The sequence below is a fragment of the Alexandromys fortis genome, unplaced genomic scaffold (genome assembly GCF_014885135.2).
Source record: "Alexandromys fortis isolate MF-2015 unplaced genomic scaffold, M_Fortis_MF-2015_v1.1 scaffold_46, whole genome shotgun sequence".
Classification (NCBI taxonomy): Eukaryota; Metazoa; Chordata; class Mammalia; order Rodentia; family Cricetidae; genus Alexandromys; species Alexandromys fortis.
In genome coordinates this window covers 7,973,079-7,992,591 of record NW_026067919.1, presented here as the reverse complement: position 1 = coordinate 7,992,591, position 19,513 = coordinate 7,973,079, and the positions used below count along the sequence as shown (strand labels likewise).

Below are 19,513 nucleotides of genomic sequence, written 5' to 3'. Positions count from 1 at the left end.
TAGAGTTATATGATCAAATTTACCCTTTGAAAGAAGAAAAGGAAACTCACAAAAAACTCCTACCCCTTCAAGGGCATATTTTAGTCCCCAAAGAAATTAAAAAGAGATAAATGATATATGAAGCAAACAGTAATTGTTGAAACTTGGTGAGGAATATGTAAGGATTCATTTAAAGTTTTGTTTATCTTCTAGTTTATATTATATCTAAAAGTTTTTTTAAAAGGCTTTAGCTATTGTGTGCATATATCTCAATATTAGTAGGGAAGGTTCAGCTGTCCTTCATAGGTGAGCAGATTGAGAATGTGCATGGCTGAAGCGTCCTTGGAAAATGCCGGTGAAAATCTGTGCATGCTGGGAACTCGGGGTTTTTGAGGTGAGTTTCATCTCGGCCATCTCCAGAGACCAATGCACTAAAGTGGCATTTCGTAACACTTTACCATACAACAGCAAACTGGGGACAAGTGACAAGGAAGAAATGGGTTCCACCGTCTGTCGTGTGCACTTAAGAAGCAAGTCCTTTTCTTCACATTAGAACTTTAAAGGCTCTGCTCAGTCCTACTGGGACAAAGGACAATCACCTTGTTATCTGACCCTGTTAGTTTGAGAGATGAGGGAAAGATTCAGGCAGGGAGAAGAAAGGGGAACTCACATAGAACTCCTAAACCTTCAAGGGCATACATCTACCGGGCGTTGTGCTAAGTGACTTTCCCAATACCTACAAAAGATCCTCTTATTATGCACTTGCCGGGTACTCTGTGCTTCCCCAGCTGTAACATGTGTAAGTCTTCATTCAATAATTTATCTCTCCTGTCATGCTGTGACCGCGCATGAGCAAAGTCTCTATTATCATTTGTTCATTGCTGAGAGTGACTCCAGCATCTCTTTCACTAAAAATGCCTCCTACCAGTTTGTGGATGGTTAATAAGTGCTGGCTGGATAAATAGCTCTTCTATCTCATTGGGTCCACAGGACAGTGAGAAGAGATATCACCCTCTCAGTCTTATAGAGGAGGGCCAGAAAAGTATGGAGATCGTTGGGAGAAGGATTTACAGCTTTTTAAAGCTAGAAAGCAGCATATCTGGCATTGACAGTTTTGTTGACTCTAAACGTTCTTGCATGGGACTTGGAGAGATGACTTGGTGAGAAAAAGCACCTGCTATGCAAGCATGAGAGCCTGAGTTCAGAGAGCATCGTCAACATAAAACAATGGGTATGGCCATTTTTATGTGCACCTGTGTCCTGGTCAGGGTTACTTTTGCTGCAATGAAACATCATAACCAAAAGCAACTTGGGGAAGAAATCAAGAGAAAATATCAATCATACTTTTTTGGTGAACAGTCTTTAAAATAACTGGCCAGGACTTCTCAAAAGCAAAGGTCGTAAGGTCAAAAAACCTTAACAGCTAAATGTAAGGCCGTGGACTAAACTGGACTATAGGAGAGGTAATTGGCATTAATGCAAAATTTGGGACTATCAAAATAAAATTGAAGTTTAGTTAAGAATATCGTGCCAATGTTAGTTTAAATAATGGTACCCCATTTAAGATTTTGACATGTGAAAAAACATGCTAAAGAAAATTGATTTGTTTCTAGTTTTGCTCTTTGAGTTAAAGTTCAAGCTGGCTTGGAACTTACTAAGCAACCATAATGGCCTTCCTAACCTTGTCTCCATGCTTGGATTACAACCATGAGCCTCCATGCCCAGTCTATACAGTTCTGGAAAACAAATCCAGGACTTTCAGCATGCCAGGCAAGTTCTGCACTGAGTCACACCCCCCCACTTACTGGTATTAAAACCTATAATCAAGAATTACCAGTGCTTTATTATCTTTTAATATGGGAGATCAGAGCATGGATGGACTAAAATCAAGACGACTTTATGAAAACTCTAAGAGAGAGTTATTTCTTTGGTACGTGTAAGATTTTGATGACATATAAGTAACTAACATTAATTTTAACATTTCGCTATATTTAGGCATGTGGTATAGTTTCTGTTAAAAATTTACATTATTTTACAACCATTACCACCACCTCTGTACAGAACATTTTCATGTTCCTATTCTCAAACTCTGTACTTATTAAAGAATATGTTTTTTTTTTCCTTTCCCAGCTTCTTTAGGCTGCCCACATTCTTGACTCATGATACATCCACTTCCTTCCTTAGAAACAACAGATCATCTTCAGGGCCAATAGTATACCATTGAATCTCTTTAGTTTTCCAACTTTCTTCTTTGATCTCTAAGTTAGCTGTGACTTTAACTGGACCCATCAGAAAAAAATACAGAATCATTTCCTCACCCCAAAGACGTTAATGCCTGTAGAATTTGCCTCACTTATCTCATTCCATGAAAGCCTTGAGAAACAAGCCTACTTTGGAGAAAAATACACTTGTCCATTGCTTTCACGATTTTTAAGTTTGTTATTACTATCTGATGTTATATTTCTTCTGTTTCTTTTAGGCTTATCAGTACAACTTGCTGACAACAGCTGAAAGGTACTGGGTAGCTTCTTGAAGTTCAGGATGGCCAAGCCAATAAAAGAAACAGATTCGGGAAATTTATGTGCAACTTTTCTGACCAAGCAGTATTATTCTTATGACCTGAACTAGCTCAAAAATGAATGCTTTCTCAGAAAAAAAGTTATTCGACTGAATAAATGGCTTGGCAGTGAATGGTCAACAATTGAAAAAACACAGGTGTCAGATGAGGTGAGGAGCCAATACATGGACTAAGACATACTGAAAGTCATAAGAATATTAGAGAGAAAGATGCTCTCTCAAAACAATTGTCTCTGGAGAACAGAGGACAGCTTTTAAATATTACTTTTTATATTCTCAATAGAATACAAAAGTATGGTAGGTCTAAAATAATAACAAGTGTTTGTGCAGAGAAACACAAGGGCCGACCTTGACATGACATCCATTAGTATCATTAAACAAAACAGTTCTTAGAAAAAAGACATCACCCTCACTGGACTGAATTTTATTTAATTTTCAAAAATAGAGAGCCATCTGAAAGAGGATTAAAAGAGAAATCAGAGTAATATAAATAATATCCAACTACCCAAAACAATAGAAGCAATCAAAATCTATATTTATATAACCTAGGAGACTCTATACCTACAGATTAAACACAGAGAAAGACAGAGAGACAGAAATGCTGGCAATGCTCTAGGGGATTGATTTAGACCTTCAATCTTACCTAACTGTAGAGGTAATTCTTTCCTAATATCCCCTCCCACAAAAGCCAGAGCTTCTGGAAACGAAAGGGTTTGACCTCACTCCAAAGTCAATAGAGTACTCTAAAGAAAAGGTGTCCCCAATACAAATGCGGCAATCTCTGAACGAGAAGCTGTAGATTGAAGCAATGATGAAGTTTATGAGTAGACATTGAGAAAGGAATAGAATTTATTAAAGGAAACACAGAGGATGGAAGACACTTAACCTACCAAGAAAAGCCCTTGGTATTGTTTGACAGTTGAGGGGTCTGGCAACTTTTTTATGTCCACAAACCCAACAAAGAGATTAGTTTATATCCATACTTCTCCAGTTCACGGGAGAATCTGTGGCCAGTGAAGAAATTCTTGTTTGAAAATCATACTTACTTTCACTCAAAAAAGATATACTAAATTGGATGTCATGTCATAGATGCTATGGATTAAAAAAAAGATGAAGGTATATTCATTTGAGATAAATGGGTGGTAAATAGGTAGGAGTTAGCCAGCATCCCCTTTTAGAGTTGTTCTTGTGACTACAAGAAAACACCAACCAACAAGTCTGTTAAAAATGGGACAATTTTAAATTTTCCTCTCAAAATCAACATCTCTCAGTGTAGGTCAAAAACAAACTACAAATACATGCTGCTTTTTACAAGATACCACCCAAGCCAAATGAATCTGAAACATTAACATTAAAAGGTTATACTGGCTGTCCACAAGTAAATACAACCCCAGGGTAGCTATTTCTGTGTCAAAGTAGAAGTCAAGGCAAAATGCATTAAATGGAGAAAAGGTTACTTCCCACAGATAGAAAGTACAGCCCATAATGAAGACCTAACAATCATAAACCTTTGGAAATGAATTACATAGCATCAAAGTGTAGAGCAGCAAGCATTAGGATTGCAGAGGCAAGCTGACAGCAGCAACTGCTGTAGAAGGGTCTCGGAACTATGAAATGTCAGCTAGCTCAAGTAAGCCAAAAACAAATGCACAAGGAAGGAAATAAACAAGCAAACAAATAAATAAAGACGTAGAGGCTTCACGTGGAGTAATGAATATGTGCAGGGGATTTTTATAGCGTGCACTTTAGACATTAATCTTAACCCGCCTCCTCTTTCCTCCTAACTTACATAATTGCCACACCTCCTCACTTTCTGCTTCCACGTCATTTTCTTGTTTCCTTATTTTTGAAGGAAAATTAAGGAAACAAGAAAACTGATATGTGTGTATATATCCAAGGTTCTTCAAATCCCTTCAGAATGATGAAGGATGTAAATAAATAGCCAAATAGAAAAAGCATTTTAACCCAAACAAAGATACGGGAGCAGAGAAATATATATCCTAATTAAGGGAGTCCTCTTAGGGTTGGCAAGAGACTTGACTCTAGAGGGGCTCGCAGATGTCCAGGGAGATGTCCCCAGCTAGTACCTTGGGCAACTGAGGAGAGGGAACCTAAAATGACCCTATCCTATAGCCATACTGATGAATATCTTGCATATCACCTTAGAACCTTCATCTGGCGATGGATCGAGATAGAGACAGAGACCCAAATAGGAGCACCGGACTGAGCTCTTAAGATCCAAATGAGGAGCAGAAAAAGGGAGAACATGAGCAATGAAGTCAGGATCACGAGGGGTGCACCCCCCCACTGTGACAGTGGAACTGATCTATTGGGAGCTCACCAAGGCCAGCGGGACTGGGACTGAATAAGCCTGGGATGAAACCAGACTTTCTGAACATGGCGGACAATGAAGGCTGATGAGAAGCCAAGGACAATGGCACTAAGTTTCGACCCTAATACATGAACTGGCTTTGTGGGAGCCTAGCCTGTTTGGATGCTCACCTTCCTGGACCTGGATAGAAGTGGGAGGACCTTGGACTTCCCGCAGGGCTGGGAATCTGGACTGCTCTTCATTCTCGAGAGGGAGGGGGAATGGAGTGGGGGGAGGGGGCAATGTGTGGGAGGAGGGGAAGGGAAATGGGAAACGGGGAGGAGGCGGAATTCTCTTTTCAACAACTAAAAAAAATAAAAAAAAATAATAAAAAAAAGAAAAAGCGTTTTAAAATGAAGAAGAAATGATTTTCACCAAAGAAGACGTGAGAATGAGAGGCAGATCCCAAGAGGCATCATCGCCCTTATTAGAGACACAGCCCCAGGTGCCAAGTGATGGTTTGAGAACTTGTGACCTTGTTGTTTCTACTCCCAAGACAGCTTGTCTTGGACATTACTGGGGTTTTTCACATTATTGGCCTTTAGCTTCTACTTGAAAGTGGAGTATTTCATTTCTTCACACTTTGTTCACTTTTTTCGTCCAATATTTGAGTTTTATAGGTGTCTTTTAGAGATTATGAATGGTCCTTTTCAATCTAACGTCTTCCTGAGTGAGGCAGGGAAGGTTTGGGAGTAGAGAAAATGGACAACTACAAAATTTGGGGGGCAGACGTTCTAAAATACTGCCCTCGCTTCTGACATTGATCACAAACTGGCAAGTGCTGATGGTTTGACTGAGAAATGCCACTCACCAACTAATGATTTGAGTGGTTCCTCCCCTGGATGGCAGTTCGGAGAGGTGAGAGAATCTTAAGAGGGCAAGTAGCAGTTGGTGGAGACGCATGACTAAGGTCAGATTATGGATTATGACCTATCCCTGGTCACGACCTGAGTTTCTGTGTCCCAGTTACTGCTGAAGAGTGGCCAGTTGTAGGTTTCCACAGCAAAGTCAGAACCCCATCATGAAACCCTGAACGCAGAACAACCCTTCTTCGTTTAAGTTGCTGCTTCTTGGGTATTCGAAAACAACAATGAAAAAAAGCAACCAATACAGAAGGGGTCTCAAAAATCACTCTTAGGCTTAAATAGGTATTTATTAAGACTGAGAAAACTCAATGAAGCTGTTATAGTCAAGATTAGGGTTTAACAAGAGGACAAGATAAACTGAACAAGCTAAGCAGTAGAGCACACAGGGCAGGGTCCAAGAGGCACATGAGGAACAGAACTGCCTCTCCTTGTGGAGCCAGAACACTGCTTCTTTCTCGACAATTACATGTGAATATGAACACACACACACACACACTGTGGTGGTTTGAATAGGTGTGGCCTCCATAGAGTCATGTGTTTGAATGCTTGACACATAAGGAGTGGCATTATAAGAAGTTACAGCCTTTTTGAAGTAGGGGTGACCTTATTGGAGGGAGTGTGTCACTATAAAGCTGAGCTTTGAGGTCTTATATGCTCATTCTATGCCCATTGTGACACAGTCTCCTTCTGCAACCTGTGAATGAAGATACAGAATTCTCAGCTCCTTCTCCAGCACCGCGTCTCCTGCACACTGTCATGTCTGACTACGATGATGATGGACTCTGAAACTGTAAGCCAGCCCCTATTTAATGTTTTCCTTTATAAAAGTTGCCGTGGTCATATATGATCTATATAGTTGTTCAGAGTCTTCAGCACTTCTAAAGTAGATTTATAGACTCCCCATTATTTATTGTTGATATTTTCCAACTCCATGATTGCCAAATATGACCAATCCCCACCCTAACTCATTCGTAAGCATATTTAATGTCCTCAGGAATACAGATAGTCCTTATAAGGCATGCAGCCATTGTCTTTAAAAGATTTTGAAATAACTGTTCAGAATTTGGAATTCAAGGACAAGGGCCAGACATCAAATTCTTCACCATGCAAAAGTGTAAGACTCCAGTGTAGGAGACACACATAAGGGGCGGCAAAAGAGGTGAAAAACAGAGGACAAGAAAGTGAGTATTTACATCACTAGGTGGTGTTCACAAAGTTCTTTTATGCAGCAGACATTGTACGGTCCTTTGATAATCCACCTCTTGAAGGAAACAGGTACATGTGGGGGCCAAGGAGCCATGTAGTCAGTGTGCGTTAATACTGAGAATAGTCTCTTTCCTCTGCTGCCTCTAGTTTTAATGGAGGCAAGTTAAAAGTGATGGAGAGTATAGACAAGGCTCAAATTTTTACTCCATGGGACTTTGAGCAGCTGCCTTTAGACTGAAAACCCGGGAAGGCAGAGATTTCAGCCTATCGTTTTCAGACGCTGTCTCCAGCACTGAGAAGACCATGGAACGAAGAAGTCACCAAGTAGATGTCATCTAAATGAAACTCAACTGTGCCCCTTTGTCTAGTGTAACAGAAAATAGATGTACTTGAGGAGATGCTGAGATCGTTAAAATAATGGAGCAAGGTTGTTGACACCAAGTCCTGCTCAATAAATATAGGAGTTGCAGGTCGTACCGCTATCATCATTATCAAGCTCATCATCACTCAGGCAAACCCACTGATTCAGGCTCAGGTATTCAGGGGAGCCCCATGTCTTAGTGAGTTTTCTGGGGCCATAGCAGAGTACTAAGGATGGGCCCCTTATAAACTACATACACTTATGTGGCTCATACTTCTTAAGTCTAGTGCATTACAAGTTTGAGAATGAAGTCAAATGACAAGGTCCTTGTTGCTGTGCCATGACATGATGGGAGGACAAGTGCACGTAAGAGAGATAAGGAATTGAACTGAACTCAACATTGCACCAGAAATTATCTGATTTCAAGATAATTCTACCTTATGTTAACCATGTTAAGCATGTCTGCCTTCATAGCCTAATCACTTCTATTTGAAAAAAATTTAAAAAATCTTATTTTAAATTGTTGGAGATTATAACATAATCCTATCATTTAAGACCATAATGGCAACTAAATTTCAACTTGAAGTTTGGAATGTATCTGTTAAGAAATAGAACATGTTTCTGATCGATGTGAGTCTTTCACACTCCATGGAGCAAAATTAAGGCAGAGAACTCCAGGAATGTTCAAGGCTGACTCCACAGCACGGCGTTCCTCTTCTGCAATCTGTGCGCCAGACAACTTACTTATTTCCTGTTCTGTTCTGTTCTTCTCTGTTCTGTTCCTTTCTTCACATCTTAATTTTGTTTTCCATTCTGGCCATCAAATCCCAGGTCTTGCACATGCTAGGCAAACAAAGTAACACTGAGTTACACCCCCAGGATCATTTCTGTTAACATTTTAATGTAGCTTGTTGTTCTCTTAAATTTTAATATTCAGGATGCTTTTATTTTTCTCTTCACTTTTAAAAATGTAGGTTCTTGAGGCTATGAAATTTCCTCATAAGCATCTATCATAGGGTCTGGCATGATAGGTGATCATTGCTTTCTTGCCTGAAACGGCATAGTCTAGCCCATTTCATCCCTTGATTGACTGATAATTAAGTTTTGAACTTAGAATACATATTTCTTGTAATACATTTCCAAAGGCATTTGGAAATATTAGTTAAGCTGAATTATTGGTAAGAAGCATCATGTGAACTCTAATAGACCAAAATTAAGGTTACAAACAATAAAACATGCAGTATTCAGAAACATAGCTCCCAACTTTCTTGCTGGAATTTTCACATAGCAGAACTAGGAAACAGTTTAAGGGGTCCCTTTGCTGAAGCTCGGGGTGTCATTTACCAGCATAGACACCAGGCTCAATGCTTTTTTTCTATAGCTTTGCCATTTGACTTGTGAACCCAGCACCTGTGCTTGGAGACACCTCAGCTCACTGAGACACTTCTCTTAGTGTCTGCCATTGGCTACGAGAGCCGAGGAGGGACCCTCTTTGTTCTTGGGTGCTCCCATTGCTTTCTCTATGATTTAAGAAAGTTCTATCTTTACAGTTACTTCTTTTTAAAAAAAATCTAAACTTTTAGAATAAATTTCACAAGTGCACATAATTCTCAATATTTTATTTTGGGATCACTGGCAGATAAATAATCCCCTTCTCCAAGCTTCAGCCATGTGGCACACTAACCCTAAAGGGCGCTGATTGGACCTATTAAATTAAAGAGCAGCCCTGAAGAATCAGTGCCACACAGACATCAGCCCCATTCTCAATTAGTAAAGTTCTTCCCAGAAAGTCTTCTAAATTTCCAAGCAGGGATACACAGGAATGGAGCCACAAGATTCTTCATTATTTCTTTACACCGAGAACGGTGCCCATGGCTGCAGCATTTACTCACTGTACAACCTGAGCTAATCTTTTAACTTCAAGATATCAGTCAACTCAGCTATAGACTGGAGACAATGCCAAATGGCAAAGAGGATCAAACAGGAAAATACACGGAAATACTCATGCAGCATACAGTACACGGTAAATGCAGGCTGTGAATTCTCATTCTCGATGCTGTAGTTGTGGTGGGAGTTAAACTCAGAAAAAGCTCCAAAGAGCAATGTAATGAATTCTCAGCTACTAAAAGAGCATAATTTAATAGAAAAATAGAATGTTTAGTATGCCTGAGGAAAAAGAGACAAAAAGTTCTCTCTTTCTCTCTCTCTCTCTCTCTCTCTCTCTCTCTCTTTCTCTCCTGGTTCCTTTCTCTGCATAGGTACATGAATATTACATACATGTATGTATTTGTATATATTATATATAGTACCTGTGCTTATGACAGAATTAAATGCTTGTAAATATACGCTTTAAGTACTCTGACTATATATATATATATATGAGCCAGTAATTAAAATTAAATATGTCTTTATATATCATTGCTTAAATAGAGATACTATGCAAAGAGACATATTGTTTGTCACTAATTTAGAAGAATTTCCTGAGTGTCCAATAACTTAATGCACCAAAAATGTTAGTCTAGATTCTTATTTATTTCACTTATAATTTGTTTAAAGTTTACTTCTCTGTCACTATGATTAAAAAAAAACTGACCAAAAGCAACTTAGGTAGGAAAGGTCTTATTTCACTTCATTCTTCCTGGTAGCTTTCTGTCAGCAAGGAAAGCCAGCGCTGAAACAGAGACAGAAACCATGGAGAAACACTGCTTACTGACTTGCTCAGCCTGCTTTCGTACATAACCCGAGACCCCCTGCCTACAGGACACACTGCCCACAATGCTCTAGGCCATCCCCCACTCATCATTAGTAAAGAGCTGGGCAGGAACACAACCCACCTCTCAATAAAACAAAATGGCACCCAACGTGGGGCTCGAACCCACACCCTGAGATTAAGAGTCTCATGCTCTACCTACTGAGCTAGCCAGGCTCCCTCTTCCCAGATGATCGCCATTTGTGTCAAATTGACAGAAATCTAACCAGCACACCAGCCACACGATCAGATGGGTGTGGAAGCGAGGATGGTCTGCATGTTCTGCACACTAGTGTTGCCTGGGAGCTTCTTCCTGACCAGGATGAGTACACATGAGATATGTTCACTCTGCATTCCGTCTGCTGGGCACCATGCTCTAACTATAGGACATTCCAAACCTTGCACTTCTGTGGGTTACAGGTCAGAGACTCTGGTATAGCACCCGTTCCCCACCAGACAAGGCTTGCACGTGAAAGCTGTTGACTCACAAGCACAGTCAGCTGCCACGTGTGCTTGTCCTTTACTCTGTAAAATGCTGAAGAAGTATTTCACACTTTCCCAACACAAAAAATCAATTTCATACCAACATTGAGGCTGTTGTAGTTGTGGTCATTGTACTATACAAAGTTAGAAAAAGGTATATGTGTTTGGATGTACTTTCACAAGACAGTTTAGATATACATATATACATACACACACATACTCTCAATCCTTTTCTTACATCAAGAATATTAAGCAGAAGTATACAGTGTTGCATTGTAGGACAAATAACTCCGGAAACCTAATGAGTCCTTGATGACTAGAGTTGGTTCAGTGGTGTTGAATATTGGTGATATCACCATGTACATGTCAAAAGTTAGATTAGTTGTAAGAATCAAATACCATAATATACTCAATTCTGAAAGAGACAGAAAGGAAGAAAGAATAGTGGGTATTTTAATTCACTTTGATGCAGTAGTTGTACATTTATAAAACTCTGTCCTGAGAAAAATTTTCCAAATCCATGAAAACATTTTATCTTCAGGTATTCAGTGCATTCTAACTTACCTGTGGAAATGGAGATTTGAAAACTATGTGCTCAGTAATTGCTAGTTTATATTATCCCCATCTGCTGCGAAATTTTGTAGTCACTAAAGTTATTTATAAAGAGATAGTAACAACACATAATGTAAAATCAAATATGGGTAAAAATTAATTAGCAACGAAAGGGAGTTCGCTGACATGCTATCTCCTGTCTTTGGATAGTACAATTGTGGGCAATATTTCTTCTCTACTTTTCTTTCTAGATTTTGTAAAACACATATTAATAAAGCAATTGACTTTACTTTTATAAAAGGAAGACATGTTAGTATATGAGCTGATGGGAAAAAGGAAACAGCATTAATTTCCCCTCTCTCCTTTTGGCCCCCACTAGAGTGACTGTGTTGCAGGACATACATTGTTGGTGCGTTGCTGGTGAGTGATGTAGAGTGTCCTCACATCTAGCTAATTAAATTGCTAGCATCTAGACAATTGGTAGAGTTTACCCTTTTCTACCATCAAGACCCAGAGTAGCTTTTTAATATTGAGTAAAGTCTGGACTGAACAGAGTGTTACTGAATGATGTTGCCTGGATCCACTGCATTCTTTCAAAGGGATCATGAGTTTCAGTTCCCTCTGTATGCAGAACAAGAAAAAAATCACACTGCATCCCATCTTTCCACACTACTCATACTGGAATTCAAATGCTTTGTCTCTCAAAGGTCCAAGGATCCCAAGATTTAAATCACCCAATGTTATAGTACACACCTATTTGGGCAGGTTGCAGACAAACTCAAGAAAGCACAAAGGATGGAGCAATTCACTCTTTCAGAGTTGTGTTGCCTGCCATCCCACATGATCACCTGAAGTTTCTTCCCTACAAGGCTGATATTCACCACCCATTCTCCTCTCATCCCCAAGCTGAAGGCACACTTTGTACCGCTCACATTTCTGCAAATTGGTGTCTATTTGTAGCTATTTGGTTTATTATAACTGGTCCAGGGACAATTTAGAGCAGACTTTGGCAGGCTCTTATGATAACAATCTGCCCCGTGGTGCTCCTTATGGAAGACACCTGCTTTGCCAGGAAGATGCATTAGCTGTGGGTGACTGAGTAAGAACACAATTAAGTTGTCAAAGTTTCTGCCGGACCCTGCTGGGTCTGGGCACAGTAAATCTCAGGAATTCCTATTTCTCCTGTTGTCCACAGTGCCTGACAAGTCAGGCGAACCTGATTCCATCTTTTCTACATTTTGTATGAGAAATCATTGGTAAATATATGGTTTACTTTGGAAGGAAACCAGAACTTCAGTCCCCCGTTGATGTTGTCCATCTAGCTTTTAGGCCCTCATCCCTTCCAGGTTCTTTCTTCTAAAAGAGAATGTAAGAAGCAGTTCAAACCCAAACTCACACCTAGAAGTCATAGCCCTTCCAGAATGGGTAGCATATGGGACCAACCCCCATCCAACTGGGTAGTCCAACTAGGACAAAGCCTCACACCCACTAATGTCCAAGATGATAGACAGAAAGCTCTCATTTGTCTCCCCAGTACATGACTGTCCCTGGAAGTAGAGAAGGTCACATACAAGATTTCCTGAGCCAACAAATAATATTTCTTTCTCCCCTTACTCAGACATTCCTACTAAAGCCCATTCCTGTTACAATCATGGGGAGCTTCAGATTAAAATAGGAAATGGGGAGTAATACCTATCCTTGATTTTGTCATCTTTCACCAATGCCTAAAACTGCAGCTCCCATCTTATCTAACCATAAAAATACAACATGGATGCTGGAAAAGGAACAAGCTGAAGACTCACACTCACTTGCCTCTGGTTATTTAAAAAGCCACAAAACCCTTATCTCTGTTCCAGGCACAACCTTGCACTTTGAGTGATGGGCTGAATAAAACTATCTCTGTAAAGTATATCATAATGTCTAAATAGACAATTGTTCCTTCATTATGTATGTAGTCATTTACAAGGTCGTTTGTGTCTCAACTCAAGGCTCATCCCTTTAGAAATGATCTCCTGACCTATCATTCAAAAGTCTCTGCAACCCTAGCCACTTAAGAGTACCTCACCTTTTCTCACAGAGTGGACAAGTAGATGTTGAACTGGCTTTGTGATGGGACAGTGCTTCTGAAAAGGGTCACAGATATACCACAGCTTTCTGCTCAGCAGTGGCCTCAGAACAGGGGCTGTAGTACAGAATTGGCTTTGGTGTGTGGGCATCATACCCCACACTTCTGGTGGGCATCTAGGTAAAGAGTTTCATCAGATCAGGTCATACTAAACCCTCCTGTTCTAGATCCCTCAGAATGTGCCATGGGTTTCTGCAGATGTCAGTCCAACAAATCACAGAGAAACACAAGATGGGATTATCTTTCAAGGGAAGGTTGGAAGAAGAATGATCCAATTGCGTGTGGCCAGCTTCAGAGACTGAAAGCATAAATCTTGGGTGTGTGCCACAAGATACCTTCTGTCTATGTATGAACCAGATGTGTCTGCCATAATCAACTTCTATTTAACAGTCTCTGTTGTGAAAAACGAAAAGGCTATCTGTAGTCAATAGAATGTTGTTGTTTTTGTTGTTTAGAAAACAAATAAAAATGAGAACTCATAGTCTCATTAGTCATCTACATAAAGATAAGTAGATTAAAAATAGGTACCACCTCCTTAATAAAAATAAGAATTTAAAAAATTCTACATACTGAATAGGGTGATTGATGTATCTCATAGAGTACTATTAAAAATAATAAATCAACATACAACTTGGGGAAAAAATTGGAACCTTAGAAAGATCATTCACCTTGAGGTGCGCAAGTTGTGCTTTCTACAGCTCCAAGAGGTGGCATCCATTTGTAGGGAACAGGTATCATTTAAGAGATAATTCTCCTATAGGTGGCAGTACAGTTTCTGGTGGAAAAGGGCATAATTTTCTAATTTGCACTGTGTCTTAGAAGTGATTGGGAAAGGCACTGTACATACATGAACATAGTTGCTCTATTTCCATGCAACCTACACTAAGTAAAAAAAAAATCCCCCATGTGGGGAATATTTTTTATTTATAAAATGTTCATCACAGCTTTATTCAAACATTGCAAATAACCTGAATGTCCAATAGAAAGGAAAAGATGCAATCAACTGTAGTGTTCACAATGGATATTTAGGAACCGCTTATAATAACACAGGGAAGGCTTCTGCTATGTGATCAGTATAATTTTATATTTAGGGATACAAAATTGTGTATACAGCATGATTACTGCTCTGTAAAGCAAACAAAAAATTTTAAAAGCCATTCATAATGAAATTGAAGCATGGTGGTACTCTGAAACATGTATTAGCAGCAGTTGTTTGGGGGTGTAAGATTACCAACGCTATTTCTGCCCTCCTAACTTCCTATGTTTTCCAAATATTTTAATGAATATCTACTCATTTTATATTGAAACACATACCGATAAATTTTAGGAAAAGAGTTAGACATCAGAAGTAGAATTAAAATCTTCTCAAAATTCCTTGGTAAGGCATAAAGCCCATGCCCTGCCCAATGGAGTGGTTTCAGTGCCTTGGCCATGGGAATTTATTTCCACTACCAGATTCAGGAATCTTTATGGATGGCAAGAGCCATGGGAAAGCTCTGGAAAAGCAGGAAGCACCCTTCAGTCTAGGATTACACATTCTGAATGTGTTGTGTTTTCCCAGAGGAGGAACAAAGTTTCCATTCTGGGAGAACAGAAAATGTAAATCCTCATAAAACAAAGAGCAAAAAACAGAAAACAGACTTGGGTGCTAGACCTAGGACCCTAGGACCTCAAATATCACAGAAAACAAATGGGTGGAGGTTGAATAGAGCCATTTAATATGTGATTTTGTTATTTTATCTGCAGTGTTTTCCATTTTCTTCTGGTACAGGAACTCTGATTTTTCCCTCACAATGTCTCCCTCTGACCACATGCATCTTTGTGAGACTGAGGGCTTTCTCTGATGAAGTCATGAGCGCGCATATTATGAGGTCTGGCGGATTCATACCAGAGGTCAGGAAAGCCTGCCAACCCAGCCGTGCATTTTCCAGACCAAGCTGGAGGGCTCCCTGGGGGGCTTTGAAAAGAGAATTTCTGCTGCCTGTACATTGGACTAGTCAGTTATAAGTCTAACTCTTATAAGCATCTTGTCTAAATGTGGAAAACACCTGCCCAAGAAAGACCCAGAGGCAACCCTTCTGGGGGATGTGTAAAAAACCTCACAGGCAACAGAGAACACAGAAGAAAACTCTTAGATTTGTGTTTTGATCATTTTCCTGATAATATTTTGGTATTTTGAGTATATTTGTACCTGAGTCAAATCTATTCCTTGACATTTCATGTCCTTAGACTACTAAATTCCACTCAAGTATGTTTAACTTAAATTTACTTAGAGTCTGTTTTACTCACAAAGTATTCTGTCTATATGGAAATAAAGTAAAGAAAAATAAAGGTAATGCAAAAGAACCTGCACATTAAAGATTGTGTGTATATGTATAAGTGCAAATAAGTGTGTGTGTGTGTGTGTGTGTGATATTTTGGTGAGCTTCTCAACTAAGGTTTGTGATAGTAATTATTATCCACATTTTTAGGTATTGTTAGTGATTACCAGTGATAGAGGAAGCCCAATTGACATTTAACTCTGACACCAATTCAGAAAACTACACCTTGAGGGTATTGAAAGGGCCTGATCAGTAGCACTGCTATGTTGAGGAATCTGTGCCTTGAACAGGTATGTGACCAGTGTGTAGGATAGAGATGAGACATGAGTACCACAATGGCAACACGAAGGACTCCTCACAAGCTTTGCAACTCAACAGTGGCCTTCTTTAGATTGGAGCCCAACTGAGAAAGAGGTGTCCCATCATTAAGTTAGAGGAAATGGGTTTCAGTTCGCACTTTTTTTCAATTTGAAAGAATTTAAAAAGTTCCATAGGTCTATCTCTCTGGAGTTACAGAAAAATGCATTCTAGACAATAAGAATAGTTACATTCTGAACAGGCACAAAGTTGGTGTGTTTGTTTATTCAACAAAGCTTACTGAGAGCCTATAGATAATAATGAATTAGTATATCTCAAAAAGCTCCAAAAAAGGATTTTAAATGTCTTCACTCTAATAGATGTTGTTTTAAACCTCCCATACCTGAGGCCACCTCAGCTCCTGCCAGTTTATTCCTGTGGAGGGTAGGAGCTCCAGCCTCTGGCTTCTAGACAACCCCTTGTGACATGGCCCTGAACTGGCAGTCTGTACTGCCTCGTTCCAGGAAACCCAGACACTCTGTTGCCCAAGCTAGAGGACATGTTGACATCTCCCGGCCCGCCACACTGAGAAAAAAGATCAGCAAGAAGCAATTGAACATACTGACGAAGTACAAAATAGAATAAATGGATTTAATGAACAAACCAACGAGGAAATTTTGAAAGTAGAACAGAAATTAGAACAGAATTTATTGCCAAAATCCCACATATCGGTGTAACAATTGCCAACCATCCACGAGTGTCTGCATTGCTTGCAGAGGAGGACAAATAGGCTCTGTTGTATTTGACCAGAGCTGAAGAGACAGACACAAAATACAGTTACAGAATAGATCATTATTTTGATGGAAACTGTTACTTGGAAAATAAAGTTATCAGAAAAGAATTTCATCTGAATGTGGATGGCAACCCATCTTCAAATTCCAATGAAATCAATTGGAAATCTGTTGAGGATTTGACAAAGCCTTTGCATCTAATGCACAATGAGGCCAGGAGGAAGAGGCAGTGGAAGGACCAAGAAAGCTGCCTTATCTAGTTTACTGACCATTCTTATGCAGGAGCTGATGAGTTAAGAGAGGTCATCAATGTTTGACCATGTTCTTTATAGCATTCTTTGGTTTCTGATAATAGATGAAGATGAGAAAGAACCAGAAGCTGAAGCTGACAATAATGAAGAAAAAGAAAATGAAGAATTGGAAGATACTGATAAAGAGGAGGTGAAGGTGAAGATGAAGGTGATGTTGTAGAGGAAAGAGAACAGGATGAAGGCAAGGCTGATTAGCATGGAATAATGATTGATACCAACCTTCTTACACTGCCTTCATTTTAGTTTTTAATTTTTCTCCAGTTCATGGCAGCAAGTTGAATCATTCCATGCTCTTTCTCTCTTATGCTCAGTTGTCCTTTTTTTTTTTTTTTTTAGGTCTCTCTCATCTCAACACCATGGTTCTCTACTTACTTAGGGGCAAATACCCTGAGCAAAATACAATGGGAAAGAATTTCTTTACTGTGTTCACTGTAAAGAAAAGGTGAATTTATATTATTTTAAGGCTATATATATTTAAAGGATTGAGAAGATACACATGCCCCCCATGTGCACACATATTAAAGCATTATATGATTCCCAATAATATGTAAAAATTTTATCGCAAGTTTTAAAAACCTTTTAAACTTCTTGAATGCCTACTGAATCAGAGCAGAGGACTGGTTGTTCTAACGAAGAACAACAACAAAAGTTTCATTAATGTTAAGTTTTGAGGCTTAAAAAGGAAATAAAGCAAAAATTTACGTTTATGTTTAATAAGAGATGGTTATTGACAGAGAAAATGGAAATCAATCTTAGGTCCTCGAAGACGAGACAGGGCCAGACATTACTGCATGATTCAGAAGGGTCTGGAGTATGGAACGAAAATCAGTAAGGATCCTGAATCCTTTCTTTTACTACTTAGATAGGAAGTGGCAACCGAGAAGGCATGGATGAGGGCTGCTAAGCAAGCATTTCGGCACTTCAGCTGTACCTGTGGTCAACATATCTACCTTGTTTCAGCCACCGTCCCCCGCCCTTGCCCACCTTAACACTAGCCAATGCCCAATCACTAACGGAACTGCTATAAAGAGAGAGAACCCAGCACTCTGGCGCGTCTCTCCACGCATTGCCTCAGCGCCATCTTCCTCTGCATCTTACCTACGGTCTGCTGCTAGCACTTTACACTCCTGCTTTTCTCAACCTTGGCCTTCTGGAGTTCAGGAAATAGTAATGGTCCTGACCAGCATGGTCCAGACACAGCTGTAGCTGCTATGCCAGGCTGCTGCAGGTGGAAATGCCACACGTGTCCATGAATCCCTATCTGAGTGGAGTAGTGAGACCCAAGTACTGGGTGCAGGACTCACAAGAACAGTGTGAACCACCTTTAGGGATGAACCAGTTGAAGGATCTTGCTCATGCCAAGCTGTCACTGGCCAGGATGGGGCCTACAAGCTAAAGGCACACTCACTTCTAGACCAAGGATAGACGCAGGTCCCAGTCCCATATACCTACTTCAAGACTCTGTGCACACTAGTGGAAGCAAGAAGCTACTGAGAGTTTCAGTCTGGAGAGAAAGGAGATTTTATATGCAAAATTCTGAAATAGGATGCCATTCTAATCATGGTCAAGTGCAAAGATGAGGAGAACAATTTCCCTGCATCTCACTGTTAGGATACATGGACCCCACATCCTCTGGCCAGGTCAGAGGGGTTGACAGTTGTGAACTGGGAAGCAATCTAGGTTATCAGCTCCTTTGATTGGGCCTTCTTGTCCTTCCTTCTGCAAGTCACCAAATAACACCCTGCTGCCTCTTTACTCTTTTGTGGGAATGAGTAAACAAGTCCCTTTTACAAGGCACTGGGAATTGCCTGCCAGCCATGCCGCAGGTGTATCTACTTTAAGAGTCATTTGCTCCTCCATCATTTGAGAATAAGAAGAGCATTAAAAGCATGCCTTTCCATGATAGGGAGAGAGAAAGGTGTGTAAATTAAGGTGAGCTGAAATATTTGTTAATTACATTTTCTACAGCAGACATCTGTCTGCCAGATGCTCTGTATTAATTACTGTATATAATCCCCCCAACAATGCCAGTGAAAGATGATTAATTGTTTCCATTTGCAGATGAGAGTAAAACATGTCTTAAAGACCTACTATTACTTATTCAAGACCACAGAGTTAATAAGAGGAATGCTCAGGACCACAGTCAGAGTCCCCGACTAACTAAGTGCCTACACCAAAAGACCTTCTATTCATAAATGTGCACATATGCACACGCATTTGCACACCTAACCACATACTAGCCTTCCTTCTGCATGGAAAGAGAGAAAACAAACAGGCAGAAATCCATACCACTTTTTTCATGCACTTCTGTCTATGATGAGTATACTCTCTCCAGGCAGGCTCAGGCTCTTCGCCACGTGACTGGCAAATATGAGTTCATGGTCCTACTTAGTTGACCCAATACTAGAAAAGTAAGTTAATCATGGGCAAACCAGCTGCTCCATCTTTCCACTCCCAGGCTCCTGGCTGATTGAGCCATCAATTGGTATTAGGCTCCAACAAGTTCTTGATCATCTGCCTTTAC

General features: G+C 39.9%; 1 pseudogene; it reads left to right on the top strand.

Annotated features, from left to right (window-relative positions):
• The first annotated feature begins 16,373 nt into the window (after nucleotides 1-16,373).
• LOC126500654 (protein SET-like) lies at nucleotides 16,374-17,184 on the top strand (annotated as a pseudogene).
• Nucleotides 17,185-19,513: the final 2,329 nt, after the last annotated feature.